We start from the raw sequence: 20,122 nt of genomic DNA on the forward strand, positions 1-20,122 counted from the left end.
ATACAGGGGCTGAAACAATTAATTCAGAATGTACGAACAGACATGGGAAAACTTCATCAAAAACCAAATCAATGAATTGAGGGAGGATATAAAAAAGGCAAGGAAAGAACAAAAAGAAGAAACTGAAAGTCTGAAAAAACAAATCACAGAACTTATGGGAATGAAAGACAGTAGAAGAGATGAAAAAAACAATGGAAAACTACATGGTAGATTTCGAAAGACAGAACATAGGATTTCTGAACTGGAAGATGGAACATCTGAAATCCGACAAGAAACAGAAATTATAGGAAAAAAAATGGAAAAATATGAGCAGAGACTCAGGGAATTGAAAGACAATATGAAGCACATGAATTTACTTGTTGTGGGTGTCCCAGAAGGAGAAGAGAAGGGAAAAGGAGGAGAAAAACTAATGGAGGAAATTATCACAGAAAATTTCCCAACTCTTATGAAAGACTTAAAATTACAGACCCAAGAAGTGCAGCATACCCCAAAGAGAATAGATCCAAATAGACATACTCCAAGACATTTAATAATCAGAATGTCAGAAGTCAAAGAGAAAGAGAGAATCTTGAAAGCAGCAAGAGAAAAGCAATCCATCACATAAAAGAGAAACCCAATAAGATTATGCGCAGATCTCTCAGCAGAAACCATGGAGGCGAGAAGACAGTGGGATGACATATTTAAATTATTAAAAGAGAAAAACTGCCAACCGAGAATTCCATATCCAGCAAAATTGTCCTTCAAAAATGAGGGAGAAATTAAAACATTTTCAGACAAAAAATCACTGAGAGAATTTGTGACCAAGAGACCAGCTCTGCAAGAAATACTAAAGGGAACACTAGAGACAGATACGAAGACAGAAGAGACAGGTGTGGAGAAGAGTTTAGAAAGGAAGACTATGAGTAAAGGTAAAAAGAAGGAAAATTAGATATGACAGATAAAATCCAGAAGGCAAAATAGCAGAAGAAAGTACTACCCATGCAGTAATAACACTGAATGTTAATGGATTAAACTCTCCAATCAAAAGACATAGTCTGGCAGAATGGATTAAAAAACAGGACCCATCTATATGCTATCTCTACTCAAAGGACACGAGGCCAAGGACACAAATGGACATTTACACACCAATGTTTATAGCAGCATTATTAACAATTACCAAAAGATGGAAACAGCCAAAATGTCCATCAACAGAGAGTTGGCTAAACAAACTGTGACATTTACATAAAGTGGAATATTATGCAGCTGTAAGACAGAATAAAGTTATGAAGTATGTGACAACATGAATGGACCTTAAGGACATTATGCTGAGTGTGATTAGCCAGAAGCAAAAGAACAAATACTGTATGGTCTCACTGATATGAACTGACATTAGTGAATAAACTTGGAATATTTCCTTGGTAACAGAGACCATCAGGAGATAGAAACAGGGTAAGATATTGGGTAATTGGAGCTGAAGGGATACAGATTGTGCAACAGGACTGAATATAAAAACTCAGAAATGGACAGCACAATATTACCTAACTGTAATACAATTATGTTAAAACACTGAATGAAGCTGCATATGAGAATGATAGAGGGAGGAGGGCTGGGGCATAAATGAAATCACAAAGAAAAACGATAAAGATTGAGATGGTGTAATCTAGGAATGCTTAGGGTGTATAATGATAGTGACTAAATGTACAAATTTTAAAAATGTTTTTTCATGAGGAAGAACAAAAGAATGTCATTACTGCAGTGTGCTGAAAATAGATGGTACTTAATATTTTAAAATTTCAACTAATGTGTGAGACTAAAGCAAAAAATGTTTGTTTGGTACAAATCTATACTTTGACTAGTGCATCTCCTAATATAACTTATGTAGATAGTTGATTGAACACCTTAGGTACATGGAACTTTGTATAGGACATGAGATTTTGTTGGTTTGTCCAGGTTATGCCCTGATGAATCCCAGAGTGATCTGATCAGTGAGTGGAAAAGTATTTGCAAAGTCCCCTTTGAGGAATGGTGCGAACAGGGGAAAACTCAACTTCCCCAAGTTGAATTCTTGATATTCTCACAAGCAGTGTGGACAACCAAAGCTATAGGCTGAGCCCCCAGTCTTGGGGTTTGTTCATATGAAACTTAACCCCACAGGGGATAGGTCAAGCCTACTTAAAATTAAGCCTAAGAGTCACCCCCAAGAGAACCTCTTTTGTTGCTCAGATGTGGCCTCCCTCTCCAGTCAACACAGCAAGCAGACTCACCACCCTCCCCCTGTCTACGTGGGACATGACTACCAGGGGTGTGGATCTTCCTGGCAGCGTGGGACAGAAATCCCAGAATGAGCTGAGATTCAGCACCAAGGGATTGAGAAAAACTCTAGAATGAGCTGAGACCCAGCATCAAGGGATTGAGAAAACCTTCTTGACCAAAAGGGGGAAGAGTGAAATGAGACAAAGTGTCAATGGCTGAGAGATTCCAAACAGAGTCGAGAGGTTATCCAGGAGGTTATTCTTATGCGTTAAGTAGATATCACCTTGTTATCCATGATGTAATAGAGAGGCTGGAGGGAACTGCCTGAAAATGTAGAGCTGTGTTCCAGTAGCCATGTTTCTTGATGATGATTGTATAATGATATAGCTTTCCCAATGTGACTGTGTGATTGTGAAAACCTTGTGTCTGATGCTCCTTTTATCTACCTTGTCAACAGATGAGTAGAACACATGGAATAAAAATAAATAATAGGGGGAACAAATGTTAAAATAGATTTAGTTTGAAATGCTAGTGATCAATGAAAGGGATCAGTAATGGGTATGGCCTGTAAAATTTTTTTTTTCTGTTTGTTATATTTTTCTGTTGTCTTTTTATTTCTTTTTCTGAATTGATGCTAATGTTCTGGGAAATGATCATGATGATGAATATGCAACTATGTGATGATATTGTGAATTGCTGAGTGTATGTGTTGGGAATGTTTGTTTCTTGTAATTTTTTTTTAATTAAAAAAATTAAAAATAAATAAATAATAAATTTAGGTACAAATAAGCCAATCCATCTCTGGTGTGTTGCATTCTGCTAGCTTTGGCAGACTAAGACATTATTGAATGCCTCTCTCATCAATTCAAATGTCCTAAACATCTTTCTGTATTATTAGATATTCCTGTCTGATATCATTTTAATGGCTACATAATATTGCACTATATAATAGATAAATTTATTTAACCAGTCCTTTCCTGTTACTGTTCTGGATTAATTATATATTTTTTCACTTCTATAACTATGAATAATATTACAGGGAAATCTTTGCTGTGTCAGAAAAATTAGTGAAAGACTTTGAAATGTACTCACAAAAAAATTACTGTCTTGTCTAGAGCACATCTCTGAGTTATTTCATTCTATAGAGACCTATACTGTTTATTGTCTTGGAGCTATTTTACAATTCTGTAAATTGTAGAAAATGTATATTAATGCAGATAATTCTTGACCATAGAAATGCAAATTAATGTGTCTGTGGAATACAAGTAATCGTTAAGTGATTCGTGTGCCAGAGATATTGACTAGTTTTGCATCCATTTATAAATTCATTTCAGCATTTCTAATTGCCTGTGCATGTGTGGTCTTCTATTTTAATTCTCCTTTGAATTGGTTGGAATAATTGATAGCCTTCATTATTAACCAGTTAAATTAAATCTTTGGCATATTTTTTGTTGTTGTTTTTTGTTTTGGCTTGGTGTACTTTATTGATGGTGCATGACAAGGTAGGGCTCTCAGCCCCTCCCATTTTTCAGGAGGTCTGGGATGGAAACTGTGGAAGATGGGCAATTCTCAGTAGTGGGGGATGGAGTGGGGCCAGGATTCCCCAGCAGCTGACAGCCTGTCTCCCTCTCATGCTGTCACTGGGGCTGGTTGTCCAGGGACTCTTACTCCTTGGATGCTGTGTAGACCATAAGGTCCACCACCCTGTTGCTATGGCCAAATTCATTGTCATACCAGGAAATGAGCTTAACGAAGTGGTCGTTGAAGGTAATGCCAGCCCCAGCATCAAAAGTGGAAGAATGGGTGTCACTTTTGAAGTCTCAGGAGACAACCTGGTCCTCAGTAGAGCCCAGGATTGTCCTTTAAGGGGACCTCTGACTCCTGTTTCACCGTCTTCTTGATGTCATCGCATATGGCCGCTTTCTCCAGCTGGCAAGTCAGATCCACCACGGACACATTGTGGGTGGGAATGTGGAAGGCCATGTCAGTGAGCTTCCCATTCAGCTCTAGGATGACCTTGCCTACCAGTAGGCAGCACCAGTAGATGAAGGATGATATTCTGAGCAGCCCCACGGCCATCATGCCGCATTTTCCCATAGGGGCCATCCACGATCTTCTGGGTGGCAGGGATGGTGTGGACGGTGGTCATGAGTCCCTCCACAATGCCAAAGTTGTCATGGATGACGTTGGCCAATGGGGCCAGGTAGTTGGTGATGGAGAAGCACTGCAGACAATCTTAAGGGAGTTGTCATACTTCTCATGGTTCATGCCCATCACAGACAAGGAGGCATCGGCCAAAGGGGCAGAGATAATGACTCTTTTGGCACCATACTTCAAGTGAGGACCAGCCTTCTCCATGGTTATGAAGATACCAATGGACTCTACAACATAGTAAGCACCAGCATCACCCCATTAGATGATGGTGGGCTCTCACTCTTGGAATATAGTAATGGGATTCCCTTTGATGACAAGCTTCCTGTTCCCAACCTTGACAATGCCTTTGAACTTGCCATGGGTGGAATAATACTGGAACATGTAAACAACGTAGCTGAAGTCAATGAAGGGGTCATTGATGGCAACAACCTTCACTTTGCCAGAGTTTACAGCAGCTCTGGTGACCAGGTGCCCAGGATGGCCAAATCCGTTTATTCCGACCTTCATCATTCTGCCTCAGAGATGTGGCTGGGGCTGCACGAAAAGATGAGGCTGCTGTCGAGTGGGGAGGAGCAGAGAGCCCATATGTTCATTTTAAATTTGACAAGAGGGTCATGATATTATTATTTTAAAAAATTAACCTTTAATAGCTGCTGGTGTTAGAAAAACATAAATTCCTGTGTGGTTTGTCCCTTACTTAATGCGATTTTAAGCAAGTTATTTATGGCAAGCTTAAATTTTGTTACCTGAAAACTGGAGGATTATATAAAACTCATGAGAGACTAGGGGTTAGAAGAGACGCCTAAAGTCAAGCATCTGGCATCACACCTATTATAAAACAGCCACAAAATAAATGATGGCTCCACTTATCCCTGGAACAATTCCCAGTTTAATAGAAGACTGTGAAACCTAGACATGGAGAATGACTATACAATACTAGTAAACAATTTGGTAGCGAATACTATCATCATATCTTTTAGAAATACAGTAACATCAAAAACGTCCATTTGATTTTTTTTTAAATGAAATTTTCACATTTGGGGAGAAACTTTTTTGCTTCTCATTGCCTTGTATTGCAAAAGACAGGACCAAGGAATGTCGTAAATATATCCATCTAAATAACAAATACTGTAATACAATTCATTCTTAGTAAAATAACTAGGCTTATGTTTTCATTGCATAGGTTCATTTTAAGAGGGAAAAAAAGAAAGAAGGGGGTGGAGGATAGTTTTGACTCATTGTTCTTTGACCTACCCCGGCCGGCATGCTACCACTGTACCATGCTCCTCCCTTTGAAGAGGTGTTCAATGAAACCATGGTAAAGTTAATCATGTAATTAATCTGCCCTTTCCTGCCACTGCTCCTCAAAAATTAGTGAATGAATGTTTTCTCTGTGGGACAGATGGCTAAGCAATAGGGACACAGCCATAAAAAAAAAACACAGACCCATGCAGTTCTCACCGAGCATACACTGTAGCTTCTTAGAGTCAGGAACAAAATATTCCAAGAATGTAGATGGTTTGGGGTAATATATGGAATAAGTCTCGGGGGAAGAGTAACGCTCCAGGAGCAAATAACTGGAGGACCTTGTCTAGGGATCAGAGGAAGGTGTTACTTGGGAAACTGGCATTTTGTCTTGGTTGACAATTGAAGCATGTGTGTCTGAATCATGCCACAAAGGACCGAGAACTTTCTTATAGAGGAAAGGGGAGTTGCAAAGGCGCTGAGGGGGGAAGGAGCAGAATACACTAAAGGAAGGTCCATGTGACACAGCTGGTTGTTTTCTTTTGTTGTAAGGAGGGAAACATCAGGATAAAAATTGCATTTTAAAACAAGTATGATAAGGAGACCGATTTAGCTGTGTGAGCAAGAGCTTTGATGGAGACAGGAGGTTCATATCAGTAGCCCTGGTAAGGAATAATTGATGTAAGAAAGGAGGCCATTGTAGTGATGAAAAAAAGAGGACAGGCAGAACATAATATATTAGCAGATAAAACTCTGCAGAACTCGCTGCTCAGATTAGGAAGTTAAGAAGAGGTAATATCCAGGATGTCCCAGGCTTCTGGCCCAGTGTAGTGGGCATGGGGCTGAAGCTGTGGACAGGGTAAGGAGAACATACGACATGGTGGAGGCAGAAAAGCAAAAGAAGCCTCGAGAAGCAAAGAGATCTGAGAATGAGTGTCCTAGTTTGCTAGCTCCAAGAATGCAAAATACCAGAAACAGAATGGCTTTTAACAGGGGGAATTTAATAAGTTGCTAGCTTACAGTTCTAAGGTGGAGAAAATGTCCCAATTAAAACAAGTCTATAGAAATGTCCAATCTAAGGCATCCAGAAAAAGATACCTTGGTTCGGGAAGGCTGATGAAGTTCAGGGTTTCTCTCTCAAGTCAGAAGGCACATGGCGAACACAGTGAAACGATAAACAGGGTTTTTATGTCTGGACCCCGCAAGCCTCAACAGATCTCAGATCTGAATTCCAGGACCATCTAAGACCCCAGAGAAAGGAGGCCAGATTGGTTTTTAGATGCTCTCCTCAACAAAATACCCCTTACCCGTGACCTCGACGTGATTTGAACACGCAACCTTCTGATCTGGAGTCAGATGCGCTACCGTTGCGCCACGAGGTCTCAACCGTTATATTCTTTTTAATTAGCCTTTTTTTATTCCGTTTAAACATCCGGCCATTACCCACCGCCGCGACCGAAGGATTTATTTTCTTATTCAGGGTGATCATTTTCTCCCCATTGCTTACAGTTTCGTTAAGAAAAACAAGAGATTGACCGGTAGAAGTATCAATCCAAATGTTCGGTATGAGAAATATCCATCCGTGTCTCATGTCCAAATTTCCCTGGTTTGAGGGAAATCGTGTACATATTGAGTTTAGATCCGCAGTGAAACAGGAATAAGAACGGCTACACGGTTGGCACTATTAATTTTTCTGTAAATTCACTAGACTTCTCTCTCTCCGGGAATCGCCGTCACCTCCCTTCCTCCCTGCCGGCACGCAGGCCCCATCCTCTACCTGCCGAGAAGCTGCGTGACTTCAAAGCCTAGAGCCGCTGGCTTTTCTCCTGGAAACCGCACTTGGTCAGAATCCGTGGCGCTTCTGGTCTCTACACTGTGCACGTACCATTCAGATCACATCAAAAGCCGAAAAAAAAAAAAAATCCTGATATTTCTCCATTTTCTACTAGGTCTGTGTTAACAGATTTTTAAATGCAAATTATCTTATGCATGTTTCCCAAGAAACCTACCTGCATCTTTTGCCGGGATGGTGTAGATCTGGAGGCCAGGGTTTTGGGGAGTACGGCTGGGTTTGGGGAGTAGAATTGTCATTTTTCAATAACAATTTTCAGCTAACGGTGCCTGGTCGCTTCCAGTCCAGTGTTTCTCAAGGTGTGGTCCCGGGGCCAGTACCGTCACCTGGGAACTCGTTAGAAATGCAAATTAGCGGCCTCATCCTTAGACCTGCCGAATTCAGAAATTACTGGGTGCAGCCCAGTAATCTGTTTTAACAATTCTTCCATGATTGCTGTCCACAGAAAAGTTTGAGAATCATTGCTCCAATTCAGAGACCCTGTATTCACCCTTTCAAGAAAATAAACGTCTAGTCTCCTTTTAGGGTGGAAGAGAGGCGTTTCCAGGTAAAGCTAGTGCTAACAATTCCTGAACCTACATGGCAGATGATAAAGCGGTTTTAGGGTGTAAATCTGATCGCTTCTTTGCTTTTCCCTCTACTGGTTTAGGATTCAGCTTTCTCAGGACTGACAAATAAGTTATCACTCCTCTATCCGCTTTCCAGATTTCACAATTTTGTCGCTATCTCCTTTTCCGAACTTTTTCCTATGTGAATTTATATACTTTTTAGAATTCATTTTTGGGTGAGATTTCCGAGGTGCACAAAAGTAATTCCTGTGTTTAATCCACAATCTTAACCTGGAAGCCCCGCGAGGCAGCCGCGGTTCCCTATTGTCTTAAAACAATCTTGGCCTAGTTAACCCCTCTCCTCAAGCTCTCGGCTCAAACATTTCTATCTTGTTGTGGCTCCCCCCACCCCCCCACACACACCCCACTGATTCCCATCAAAAGATAAAGCACTTTATTATAAGGTATTGTAGGAAATTGTCCTCTTTGATAGTTGTCTAGCTTTAATTTTACAGTGGTTATAATCATTAGATTAAAATTGTTTTCGCAACTAGAGTGTAAGATTTTCCTGAGGCATTGGAAGTTTCCTGGCTTACAATAAATAATTTCTCTAAATTACATTTATCGCTTAAGTGAAGAGGAGCGGGTAATTTTTCCTTCTAACAAATTCTTAACGCTTTACAATAAAACACCCAAAATCATTTTTCGAGAATTTACTACGTGCCACAATTGAAATTGCTTGACTCCTCTCCAGTTCCCTCGGTTGGATGTGAGATACTTTACTCTGGCCTCTGCCACATATTAAATGAAAGGTAAACTAGAGATGTGGTAATAAAAATATTTTAAAAGTGCAGGAAGTATGCTGTAGTCGCGTCCGAGTGGTTAAGGGGATGGACTAGAAATCTATTGGGCTCTACCCACGCAGGTTCGAATCCTGCCAACTATGGGCATTTTTCCTTCAGTAAGTTCTGTTGCAAGTTGCTTTTTAAGAATATTATATTTGCCCTCAGATTGTTTCCAAATTACATAAAAACGGGTTTTTCGTTGCTCAGGAAGGTAAGTCAATCAAAAATACCTTATTTTGTTTCAGTTCTGAGGCTCTTGATTTGGAAATCCTGGTGATTAGAAGAAAGAAAGTTAAAAGAATAGGTTAACACACTTTAGGCAGTAATTCCAACATTTTATTTTTCTCTACGTTTAACCCCGAAAGCTTTGCAGTTGAGGGCCAGTGGCGCAATGGATAACGCGTCTGACTACGGATCAGAAGATTCTAGGTTCGACTCCTGGCTGGCTCGAACTCTACTTTTCACTTCTCTTAAAATGTATTTCTTTAAATTACCATCGCTAAATAGGTTGTTTTCACAATTGTCCAAACAGCACATCAGCTGATGAAAGCTTCTTATAATTTATGAAAGAACCTTCTTACTTCAACTAGTAAGCATAGTCTACTAGTAAATATAGTTTACTGTGTTGTACAACCCTAATTATCTTTTAATTTTTGTTTAATTTTATTCTAATTAATTTTATCTTTTAATTTTAAAAGAATAAACTTTAGATCTATCTTTTTAACTATATTCACCTATATATGTTAGTGCTGTTATTATATTCACAATAATATGCTACCATGCTCACCATCCATTTCCTAAACTTCATCAGCCTAAATAGAAATTCTGTACAAGTTAAGCATCAACTTACCATTCTTTAACTCCAATCTATTTCCTGGTAGCAAATATTCTAGAGTTTAACTGTATGAGTTTGCTTATTATAATTAGTTAATTACAGTGGGATCATGCAGTATTTGTTCTTTTTTGCCTGGCTTATTTCACTCAACATAATGTCCTCAAGATTAATCCATATTGTCGCATGCACCAGGACCTCATTTCTTTTTATGGTTGAATAATATTTCAGTGTATATGTATACCACATTTTTTAATCCATTCATCTGTTGATGGTCACTTGGGTTGCTTCCATCTTTTGGCAATTGTGAATAATCCCACTTTGAATATCTGTGTGCAAATATCTGTTTGAGTCCCTGCTTTCAGTTCTTCTGGGTTTATACCTAGCAGTAGGATTGCTGGATTATATGGTAATTTTATACTTAGTTTACTGAGGACCTGCCAAAGTGTTTTCCATAGTAGCAGCGTCATTTTACATTCTTACCAGCAAAGAATGAGTGTTCCTATTTCTCCACATCCTCTCCACTTGTAGTTTTCTGGTTTTTAAATAGTGGCCATTCTAGTAGGTATGAAATAATATCTCACTGTGGTTTTGATTGGCATTTCCCTAATGATGTTGAGCATCTTTTCATGTGCTGTTTAGCCATTTGTATTACCTTTTTTGGAAGAATTTCTATTCAAATCATTTTTTAAAGTGGGTTGTTTCTCTTTTTATTGTTGAGCTGTAGGATTTAAAAATACCTATTCTGGATATTAAACACTTACCAGGTATATGGATTCCAAATATTTTCTTCCATTGATGTGTTAGTTAGATTCAGTTGTCAACTTGGCCAGGTGAGCATACCTAGTCTTGTTGCTGCGGACATAAGCCAATGGTATGTGAACCTCATCTGTTGCTAATTACATCTGCAGCTAGGAGGCGTGTCTGCTTCAATGAGTGACATTTGACTTAATTGGCTGGTGCTTACAAGAGAGAGCACAATGTTGCACAGCCTAGCAGCTCGCATACCTCATCTCAGCATTCCTCATCTCAGCATTCCTCATCTCAGCACTCGCAGCTCAGCCCAGGCCTTTGGAGATGCAGAAAGAAGTTACCCCGGGGAAAGTTGGTGGAACCCAGGGGCCTGGAGAGAAGACCAGCAGAGACCATCCTGTACCTTCCACATAAGAAAGAACCTCAGTGGAAAGTTAGCTGCCTTTCCTCTGAAGAACCAACAAAATAAATCCCCTTTTTATTAAAAGCCAATCTGTCTCTGGTGTGTTGCATTCCAGTAGCTAGCAAACTAGAACAATTGAGTAGACTGTCTTTTCACTTTCTTGAAAAAGTGCACAAAAGTTTTTAATTTTGAGAAGGTCCCATTTACCTGTGTTTTATTCATTGCTTGTGCTTGGGATGTAAACTCTAAGAAACCATTGCCTACCACAAGACCTTGAATATGCTTCCCTACAGTTTCTTTCAGGGGTTTTTTAGTACTGATTCTTATACCTAGGTCTTTGATCCATTTTGAGTTAATTTATGTATATCGTGTGAGATAGCAGTTATCTCTCATTCTTTTGCATATGACTATCTAGTTCTCCCAACACCAGTTGTTGAGGAAACTATTCTTTCCCAGTTGAATGAACTTCAAAGACTTGTAAAAAATTAATTGGCCATAGATCTATGTGAAGGTCTATTTCTGAATTCTCAATTCGATTCCATTGGTCAATATATCTAACTTTATGCCAATACCATGCTGTTTTGATCACTGTAGCTTTGCAGTATGCTTTAAAGTCAAGAAGTGTGAGTCCTCCAGTTTTGTTATTTTTCGAGATGTTTTTGCTATTTGGGGGCTCTTTACCCTTCCAAATAAATTTGATAATTGGCTTCTCCATTTTTGACAGAACAGAATCTTAATAAATTTAGTCTTCCATTCTATGAACATGGAATATACTTCCATTTATTTAGGTCTTCTTTTATTTCTTTTAGCAATGTTTTGTTGTTTTCTCTGTACAAGTCCTTTACATCCTTCATTAATTTTTTCCTAAACATTTGATTCTTTTAGTCACTAATGTAAATGACTTTTTTTCTATTTCCTCCTCAAATTGCTCATCTACAAGTGTATACAAATACTATTGAGTGTTGAGTGTTGATCTCGTATTCTACCACTTTGGAGAATTCATTTATTAGCACTAGTAGCTTTGTTGTAGGTTTTTCAGGACTTATCCCATAAAGAATGCTGTCATTTGCAAATGGTGAAAGTTTTACTTCTTCCTTTCCAATTTGGGTGCTTTTTATTTCTTTTTCTTGTCTAGTTGCTCTGGCTAGAACTTCTAGCACAATTGTGAATAACAATGGTGATGGTGATAGTGTGTATCTTTATCTTGTTGCAGATCTTAGGGAAAAAGCTTTCAGTCTTTTACCACTGAGTACAACGTTAACTATGGGTTTTTCATATATGACCATTATCATGTTGAGGAAGTTTCCTTCTATTTCTATTTTCCAAAGTGTTTTTATCAAGAAAAGATGCTGGGGTAGAATGCTCACCTGTCCTGCAGGTGATCAGGGTTTGGTTCCCAGCCCATGCACCGCCTCCCCCCAATAAAATAAAGCATGCTGGATTTTCTCAAATGCCTTTTCTGTGTCAATCGAGATGATCATTTGGTTTTCCCCCTTCATTTTGTTAATTTGGTGTATTACAATTATTGCTGAGCACTTGAACAAGTCATCAGACCTCTGGACACCAGTTTTCTCAATTGTAAGGTGAGAGTAATAATATTCACCTTATAGAATTGTGAAAATTAAATTATTTAGAGCTTGGAAAACATCTGGAATAGGGCACAACAATTAGTAAGTGCTCAGTAAAGGCTATAATTGCTGTTTTTGTTACGTTTATTGAGTCTATTTTTGGATAGTAATTTACTGCACCTAAGAGAAGCAAAAGCCTGAAAGAAATGCAAATTAATCTCCCTCTATGATCTCGGACAACCTAACCAGGTTCCCTCTCAGATTACAAATCAGCCCTCTTTGACTGCGAATTCGGGAATTTGTTTTATGGGAAAAAGTTGACTAGAATTAGCAGTAGATGGTTTTGATCCACTCATCTGTACGTTATGGGCCCAGCACGCTTCCACTGCGCCACTCTGCTACCGTACCGTAGTTTCTTATTTTTTGTTTATCACTTATTCAGAAGGTGGAATTAGCTGTCCTCTCTGCCGTACTGGTAATCTGTATTGTGAAATAAATGGCCTTGGGCCCAGCCTAACTACTAAGGGAAGAGTTAAGGAGAAGAGAAAAAGCTTATTTTGGATTCACTTCTCCGGTGCATAAAAATGCGTGATGAGGCGTAAGTGCTAGTATATTGAGATCAGGTCTCCCAGACAGGAAGGGATGGTTCCCTCCGAAGTAAGGGTTTAGGAACGGCGAAGAGGGAGGTTTCCTGAGCATGCACAAGTATCACCTGAGGCCATCCTTTTCCTCCTCCACTTATTTCACTTGGCAGAGACTTCTAAGCAAACTGCGCACGGCTTAAAAGAACTGACCCCGACGTGATTTGAACACGCAACCTTCTGATCTGGAGTCAGACGCGCTACCGTTGCGCCACGAGGTCGGCTCAGGGACCCAATTTTCTCTTACATGTTAACGTCATCTATGGGATTATTTTGGGGACGCAGAATAAAGTGCGCTTGCCTCCTTCCGTCTCTTCAGTCGCTTTCCGATTTTCTCTGCTTCTGTATTACTTCCGTTTTCACCTCTTTCTAGTCATTTTTCATTCTTTTTTCTTCCTTAGTTTTTTCCACAAATATAAAAGAAAGATGTTTGGGGGCGTTTTGTTGGTTTTCGTCTCTTCAGAAATACAGACATTCTGGTGAAAATCGGTGGCTTCGGGACAAGGCACGGCAGGGAAGGGAGCTAGAGGTAAATACCAGTGGCTGCTCCCCCAGCCCTGCTCTCAGCTGGTGTCAGGCCCGTTGGCCGAGGGGGGGGGGGGGCTTCGAGCCTGTGTCCAGCGCCGACCCTAACCGGGGACAGTGGTGTGGCTTCCAGGGCGCTGGCCTTCAAGAGCGCGGCGTCCCTGTTGAGACGGCGGCGGCGCCCTGCACCCTCACCCTCCTTCCACGAGAAGCCTGCTTAGTGACTCCTTCGGAACCAGGATCGCCGGATTGAGAACGTCCACTAAGAAGAACAAAAGCTCTTTTTCTGCGAGAACACGTAAGTAATGCTGGCTCAGTGGTCTGGCTGGTTACATCCCTGCCAAGTAAGCAGGAGACACAGGTTTCACATTTAGTCCCACGGGGACCGGAAATCTATGCGTAGACCACCTCCCGGGGTAGTGAGGAGGCTACCTTGAATTTAGAAAAAGATAATCCGAAGAGAGACCCACCACTGTAGAAGAGACATATCTTTCTCTGAAAAGTAAGGTTTCCCTTTCTTAATCCTGAAAAATCGGTCCAGAGCCTAGGGTTCCAGCTGGGATAGAAAGGAAATGCTGCATCGAAAGAATTCGGGTGTGACTCTGTACATAGCAGAGTCCTTTTGGTAGGTCATGAGCAAATATTAGCCTGTTAGCAAGTGCACACAACTCTCTGGGTTACTAATTAGTATTCGGTAAGAGATTTAACTTCCAAAAAAGAACTCTGGCTTTTGTCCCTGTCCCTGGAGAATAACCTCTAAATCATTGGAGTCCTAGAAGTGTCGTTTGTCTTCAAGATAGACTCCATGATTGGTTTACGTTCAGGAGATGACTCAGGATGGGGGCAGCTACAGGGGTAGTTTTAGCAGTGGGGCTGGTCATATGCTAGAAACCCCAACCGTGTGATGAGAGGGTTGAGGCTTTGAGCCACTTCCTATCAGCCCAACCTCCAGAGAAGTGAATGGGAGTGGATGCTGATTTCAGCACTGGGCATAGATTCTATCAATTATGCCAACACAATGAAATCCCAATAAAAACTCTGGACACTCAAGCTCAGGTGAAGCTTCCCTGATTGGCAGTACACCTGGGTGTGTCAGCAATCTGGCTCCACCTGGAGAGGACATAGGGGCTTTGCTTTTGTTGGCCCTTCCAGACCTGCACGATGCCTCTCTTTTGGGACCTGATTGGTATCCTTTCCACTATGGTAAAACTGTAATCCTGAATAGGGTGCTTTCTTGAGTGCTGCAAAACTGAGGAGGTGGTAAAAACATCTCATTTTGTAAAAACCAAGGAGTGTTCTACCACCAGGAAATCATCTTTAAAGGCCAGCTGCAGTGAATGATGCTGGCCATCATAAACATTGAGCCTTTGCGCTGTTGGAGGAGTACATGTTCCAGGTGTCAACAGAGCAGGACAAACAGCCCAAGATGTGGCTGGGAAAGGGAGGGAGGCTTGACAAATGTTCCTGATGGACTCCCAGTCCAGCTCCCACTCTCTCTTTTCATATATATTGGATTCTTCCTTTTGTCTATGGCTGTGGTGCCTTATTAATTATGTCCAGGTTAGCTTCAGAATGATTTCTCTAATGATACAGATGTGCTCTGCAAATTGGAGCTTTGTCATTATTTTGCAATATATACTTGATATGAAAAGTGTCTGAGTGGATTCTAAATCTAATCACATCGCAAGAGATTTCCATATACTCCCTCATTAAATTTATCATTGGAAGAAAAGTAAGAGCGAGTAAAGTCAAATATAATTTATACTTGTAAAAAAAAAAATCTCATTTTGTAGCAGATAGGTCAGAAGGACCAGTGCCCCTGGGCTTGTGGCTGATGTCTAGAATGAGGCAATCTTAAGGACTGAGCCGTTAACCGTTTACCTGGAGTCTGTTCTCACTCCAGGTAAAGTCAGGATTGCATTACGGTTGGTGTCATAAATTAAGGTATAAATTTCAGAGTATAAAATGACCAAGAGTTTAGGATGATCTGCAGCTGATTACAGAAAGGAAGGAGTCGGTCAATTTGGTGCTGCCAGAAGATTCAATGTGATCTGCTGTGGACTGAAAACTGAAATTTATCCTCTCCTCATCTGTAAAATGGAGGTAATAATAGTACCCTTCTCATAGGGGTGTTGTAAGGTTATATATGGAAACTGCTGGAAATGAGTTTATACATGGGAAGTGCTTAGAACAGTGCCTGGCACATAGGGTACTCTCAATAAATGCTATTATAATTACTACTGCCTAAAGTTTGGTGAAATTCTTAAAAACATTTGTCCATGTCACCAGCCTCCTTCAGTAGAGATTTGTAATGAAACGTATTTGTTGATTTTTAATGTCTTCCTTAGATTTAGACTTTGGTTTTATTGAATAGAATTGTATGAATTGGCTAATATCAGATGTTAGAATTATTCTTTTTCTTTAATAAGGTAAACAAAACATGAGCAGAAATGGGCGACATCCCAGGTTGCTTTCAAAATGACAAAATAATGCTGCAGATGAACCTAGAAATTAGCATCAACTCAAACCGACAACTGTAACTAAAAGCGCAGTGACACAGTAACTTTTAGAAATATCTTTGTTCATTTGTTTTCACTGGCATTTAATGATAATTCGCAGAATAGCTGATTTCTGCTTGGTTGTTTATAATTAATTGTTTCTAATGTAGAAGCAAGTAAAATTTTTAATTAGGCTGTCATGGAGTTTCAGTGACAAATTCCTGAACACTCTGATGTGGAAGTAGCTTCTCTCACTCCTTGCCTTGTTCTTCAGTCTGGGTAGCCTTGTGCTGCCCAAAGCTGGAGACCCACGATCCCAGGCTCCTGCCGACTTGATTATGTTAATTTACCCTCTTTCAACGTGCCGCTCACATAAGAGGGCTCCTTCAAACACTGGGTCTTAGCACTAAGTCACCCTTATTGCCAAGGGTTTTGATCCTGGATCCCAATTCTGATAGCTGGCTTTTCCTTTGGGTCCATATCCCTCTGTCTATAATACTTAGCCCAGAAAATTGGATCCTGTCCTGAAGGTCTAAGGAACAGGTCTCCAGGAATAAGCTGTTAGCTTTTGCCATCTCACAGATGATTTACTCATCTGTCCATACTGTAGAAGTATAGGCTTAGCCTATCCTTTGCGGGGATAAGTTTCATATGAACAAATCCCAAGATTGAGGGCTCAGAGGCGCAACCTTCTGATTTTAAATGTAAGGCCATGGGTCTTCCGACTCTTGAAACTGTACACGTATACCTCCGAAATGAATTCAGGCACCTCTCATCAGTGGTGCAGAAGCCAATCATAACGTGTGTCCATTTGTCTCTCAAGGAGACAAGAGAAGTTTTCCTTGTTCTTTCTTCTCCTTTACTGTAAAAATTTGTGTGAATTCTGCCCAAACTCTGTAGTCACTTTCCTGCTACCTTGCACACATGCACATCTGATAATGCTTACTCAGTCATAAAGCGTATTCTCTTTTGTACATTGATATGAAGGGGTAACACAGAAACCAGAATCACAAATACAGCAATGCTTTATTGTCCTTTGCTCATTCGTCTTTCATGTTTTAGTGCTTAAACTCCAAATCCCTTAACTGCAGCATTATCATGAGATAATGAGTGATAAGGTCACTAGAATCATAGAATCATTAGTAAAAACATGCTACACATGGCAGAAAATATAAATTGCTCAAATATTCTGAAAATGATTACCTTATTTAGTAGGACATAATTACTTTGCAAACTAAATTCGTGTTCTTCACTTCTTCGCTTCTGTTCAACCTGGATGTTGAACCGAAGTCCACAAATGGAGATAGTTCTTTTTGGAACTGCAATACTACCCTAAAAAGCCCATATTAATGGGGACTTCACTTTAGGTATGAACTCGTTCTAGCCTGACCTCCAGATTTCTTCCACTCACGAGAAAGCAAACACTTTTCTTAAATGCCCCTTCATCTCCACAGTCATTTTACATTGTGCTACTTACCTCCTGGTTATTCCCAGATAATGGTGTGGGAAATGTTTAACAATCAGCTCTCTGGGAGGAGAAAAAATTTACTATGGGGAGCAGTGCTTGCCAATTTCTATAGACTGTCCCACCATAGCTGATTTCAAACTACCAGTGGAACATCACTGAAGTCCCTGGACATTGAGGTAGGAAGAAATACCCACAAATCAGTTTTCCTGAGCCGGTACAAACTGGCTCCAGTAAGGTGTAGACTGTAGTTTTCCAGACACTAATGACAACGATAAACAGCAAATCTCTCTTAAGCACTTCTTATGTGCCAAAAACATTTCTCTGAATTATATGCCATATGATTACATTCAGTCCTTGCTAAATAAGGCTGTGAGATTGGTGTGAAGAAAGCAAAACATTGCCCAGCAGCTGGAAGCTAAAGGCTGGACAACTGCACATAAACAACTTGTACAGTAGAAACAATAAACAGGCAAAACTCCTCTGTTATCTGGGATGGAACAAGATGGAGACTAGGTCATGCCATACTACATCTAAATCAGGAAAGAGATAAGGATACAGCAACCACAAAAATAAGTTAAAACTTCCCTTTTTCAGCTAATATAGTGAATGGACTTTTTTCACAGTGACATCCGCAGCCCCACTTTAATTCTCCTGTCTCCTAGATAAAAATTGTGGATACCCAATCACTGAATAGTCCCATGTCATGATAGCAGTAATGTCTGATTCTCTGGCACCCTCCTTAGAATCTCCCAGTACAAACCCAAAATCCCATAAGCTTTTCCCAACTCCATCTTACCTAGAAGCCCCCTGTGCTAGTTTGAAGCTATTATGTACCCCAAAAAAGCTATATCCTTTAATCCTCATTCAGTATTGCTGGATGGAATCTTTTTTGATTGTTTCCAAGAAGATAGACCCATCTAATTGTGGTAACTTTTGATTAGATGGTTTCCATGGAGATGTGTCTCCACCCATTCAAGGCGGGGTTGCTTGCTGGAACCCTTTAAGGGGGAACCATATTGGAAAAAACTTGAGAGCCATGAAAACCAACAGAGCCCACATAGCCAGAGACCTTTGGAGATGCATAAAGAAAACACTCCCAGGGAAGCTGTTGAAGAAACCTGGAGAGAAAGCTAGCAGGTATCTCCATGTGTCTTTCCAGTTGAGAGAGAAACCCTGAGTGTTATTGGTCTTTTTGAGAAGGAATCGTTCCCTGGGTGCCTTAATTTGGATATTTTTATAGGCTTGTCTTAATTTGGACATTTTCACAGCATTTGAACTGTAAGCTTACAAATTAATGAATTCCCCTTTTTAAAAGTCGTTCTGTTTCTGGTCTATTGTATTCCGCAGCTTGCGAACTAACACCCCGCTATTCCTCTAATGTGCACTGTTCCTCCCTGCAGCAAATTAAATAACCTAATTGAGCTTAACCGTAGGAGTATTCCTAGTTGTCTTTGGTAAGTGGACTTTACCTAAAGAGAAAACGTTTAAACTGAAGAGTTCTTAGAATGCCTGCAGTCAGAGGTAAGATTTCATGCAAGAGATCGCCTTCCTTGCCTGCAAAGAACAGATGGTCTGAGTTGAATTGAAAAGATACTGTCAGAGAGTAAAATAAGCTGGCTGCCAACATAGGGACTTCCGTGAGAAGCTGCCAAGCAAGAGTTCTTGAATTCCCACCATTTTTACAAGACTGTGACTTCACTGAAGCCAGGGCTGGACAGAAGGAGGCAAGTAGAGAGAGGCCTTGTTTAAAGGGCTGCAGGGCTGTTCCCGGGTGTCATTTTCTCTCCCCCCTGGGCCTTTTGTGAATGATCTAGATCATTTCCAGAAATCTCTTTCTAGTCTTTTCTAAGCGCTGCCTACACAACCTTTCTTGGAAAACAGTCTCTTCACCTGCTGAACATTTCCCCTAATATTTGCTGCCTTTGTGTGAATTATAACCGCCTGCTTTGTGCTCAATATTGTACTAGGGGCTGCAGGAGGAAAAAAAAGAAATAAGAGTTGTCAGGAAAAACTGTGAAAGATTTTTAAATGGCCAAAAAGTATCGCTGAATGTCTTTTCAATAGAATACTGGCATTGTCAAGCAGACCTCATGCTGGGGAGCTACAGGAGTGTGCCCTTGTTTCGTTTCCTTTTACAACTCTATTGAGAGAGATGCTAATTTATAGGACACCAACTCAGGTGATTCCTGTCCCGGGCAATGCAAACGTTCGCTGTCTGATAGAGAATAAATGTTTCTGTAAGTCAAATCCTCATTTGAGCCAGTTTTAACATCCTTAACTAGTTCCTTGTTAATGAATGTGTTGAATGAAATATTTGGCTTCTATTTTATATCTTAAGTTTAGAAAAAAAAATTCCTTTATCAGTACATACATGGTTTTCATCCTACAGCTGTTATGAGTATCCAGAGAAGTTGAGACTGTCCTAGCCAAAAGTTAGTGAATAATACTATACGAAAGACTATGCCATATAGGATTAAATTTTATGGAGGAAGAACACAAATGCAGCAAGCGAGGAGGCGTGTGGGGACTGCTGGGAAAGATGATGACTAGCCAAACAA

At 40.2% G+C, this 20,122-nt stretch overlaps 3 non-coding genes across 3 annotated transcripts; 1 reads left to right on the forward strand and 2 right to left on the reverse strand.

Annotated features, from left to right (window-relative positions):
• Positions 1-6,941: 6,941 nt before the first annotated feature.
• Positions 6,942-7,013, reverse strand: TRNAW-CCA (transfer RNA tryptophan (anticodon CCA)). The gene has a single exon. It is a non-coding gene; the product is annotated as a tRNA-Trp (tRNA).
• Positions 7,014-9,253: 2,240 nt separating this feature from the next.
• TRNAR-ACG (transfer RNA arginine (anticodon ACG)) lies at positions 9,254-9,326 on the forward strand. Its single transcript has one exon. It is a non-coding gene; the product is annotated as a tRNA-Arg (tRNA).
• A 3,896-nt stretch (positions 9,327-13,222) lies between these two features.
• TRNAW-CCA (transfer RNA tryptophan (anticodon CCA)) lies at positions 13,223-13,294 on the reverse strand. Its single transcript has one exon. It is a non-coding gene; the product is annotated as a tRNA-Trp (tRNA).
• Between the last annotated feature and the right edge of the window lie 6,828 nt (positions 13,295-20,122).

This window comes from Tamandua tetradactyla, chromosome 25, assembly GCF_023851605.1.
Source record: "Tamandua tetradactyla isolate mTamTet1 chromosome 25, mTamTet1.pri, whole genome shotgun sequence".
NCBI classification, from domain to species: Eukaryota; Metazoa; Chordata; class Mammalia; order Pilosa; family Myrmecophagidae; genus Tamandua; species Tamandua tetradactyla.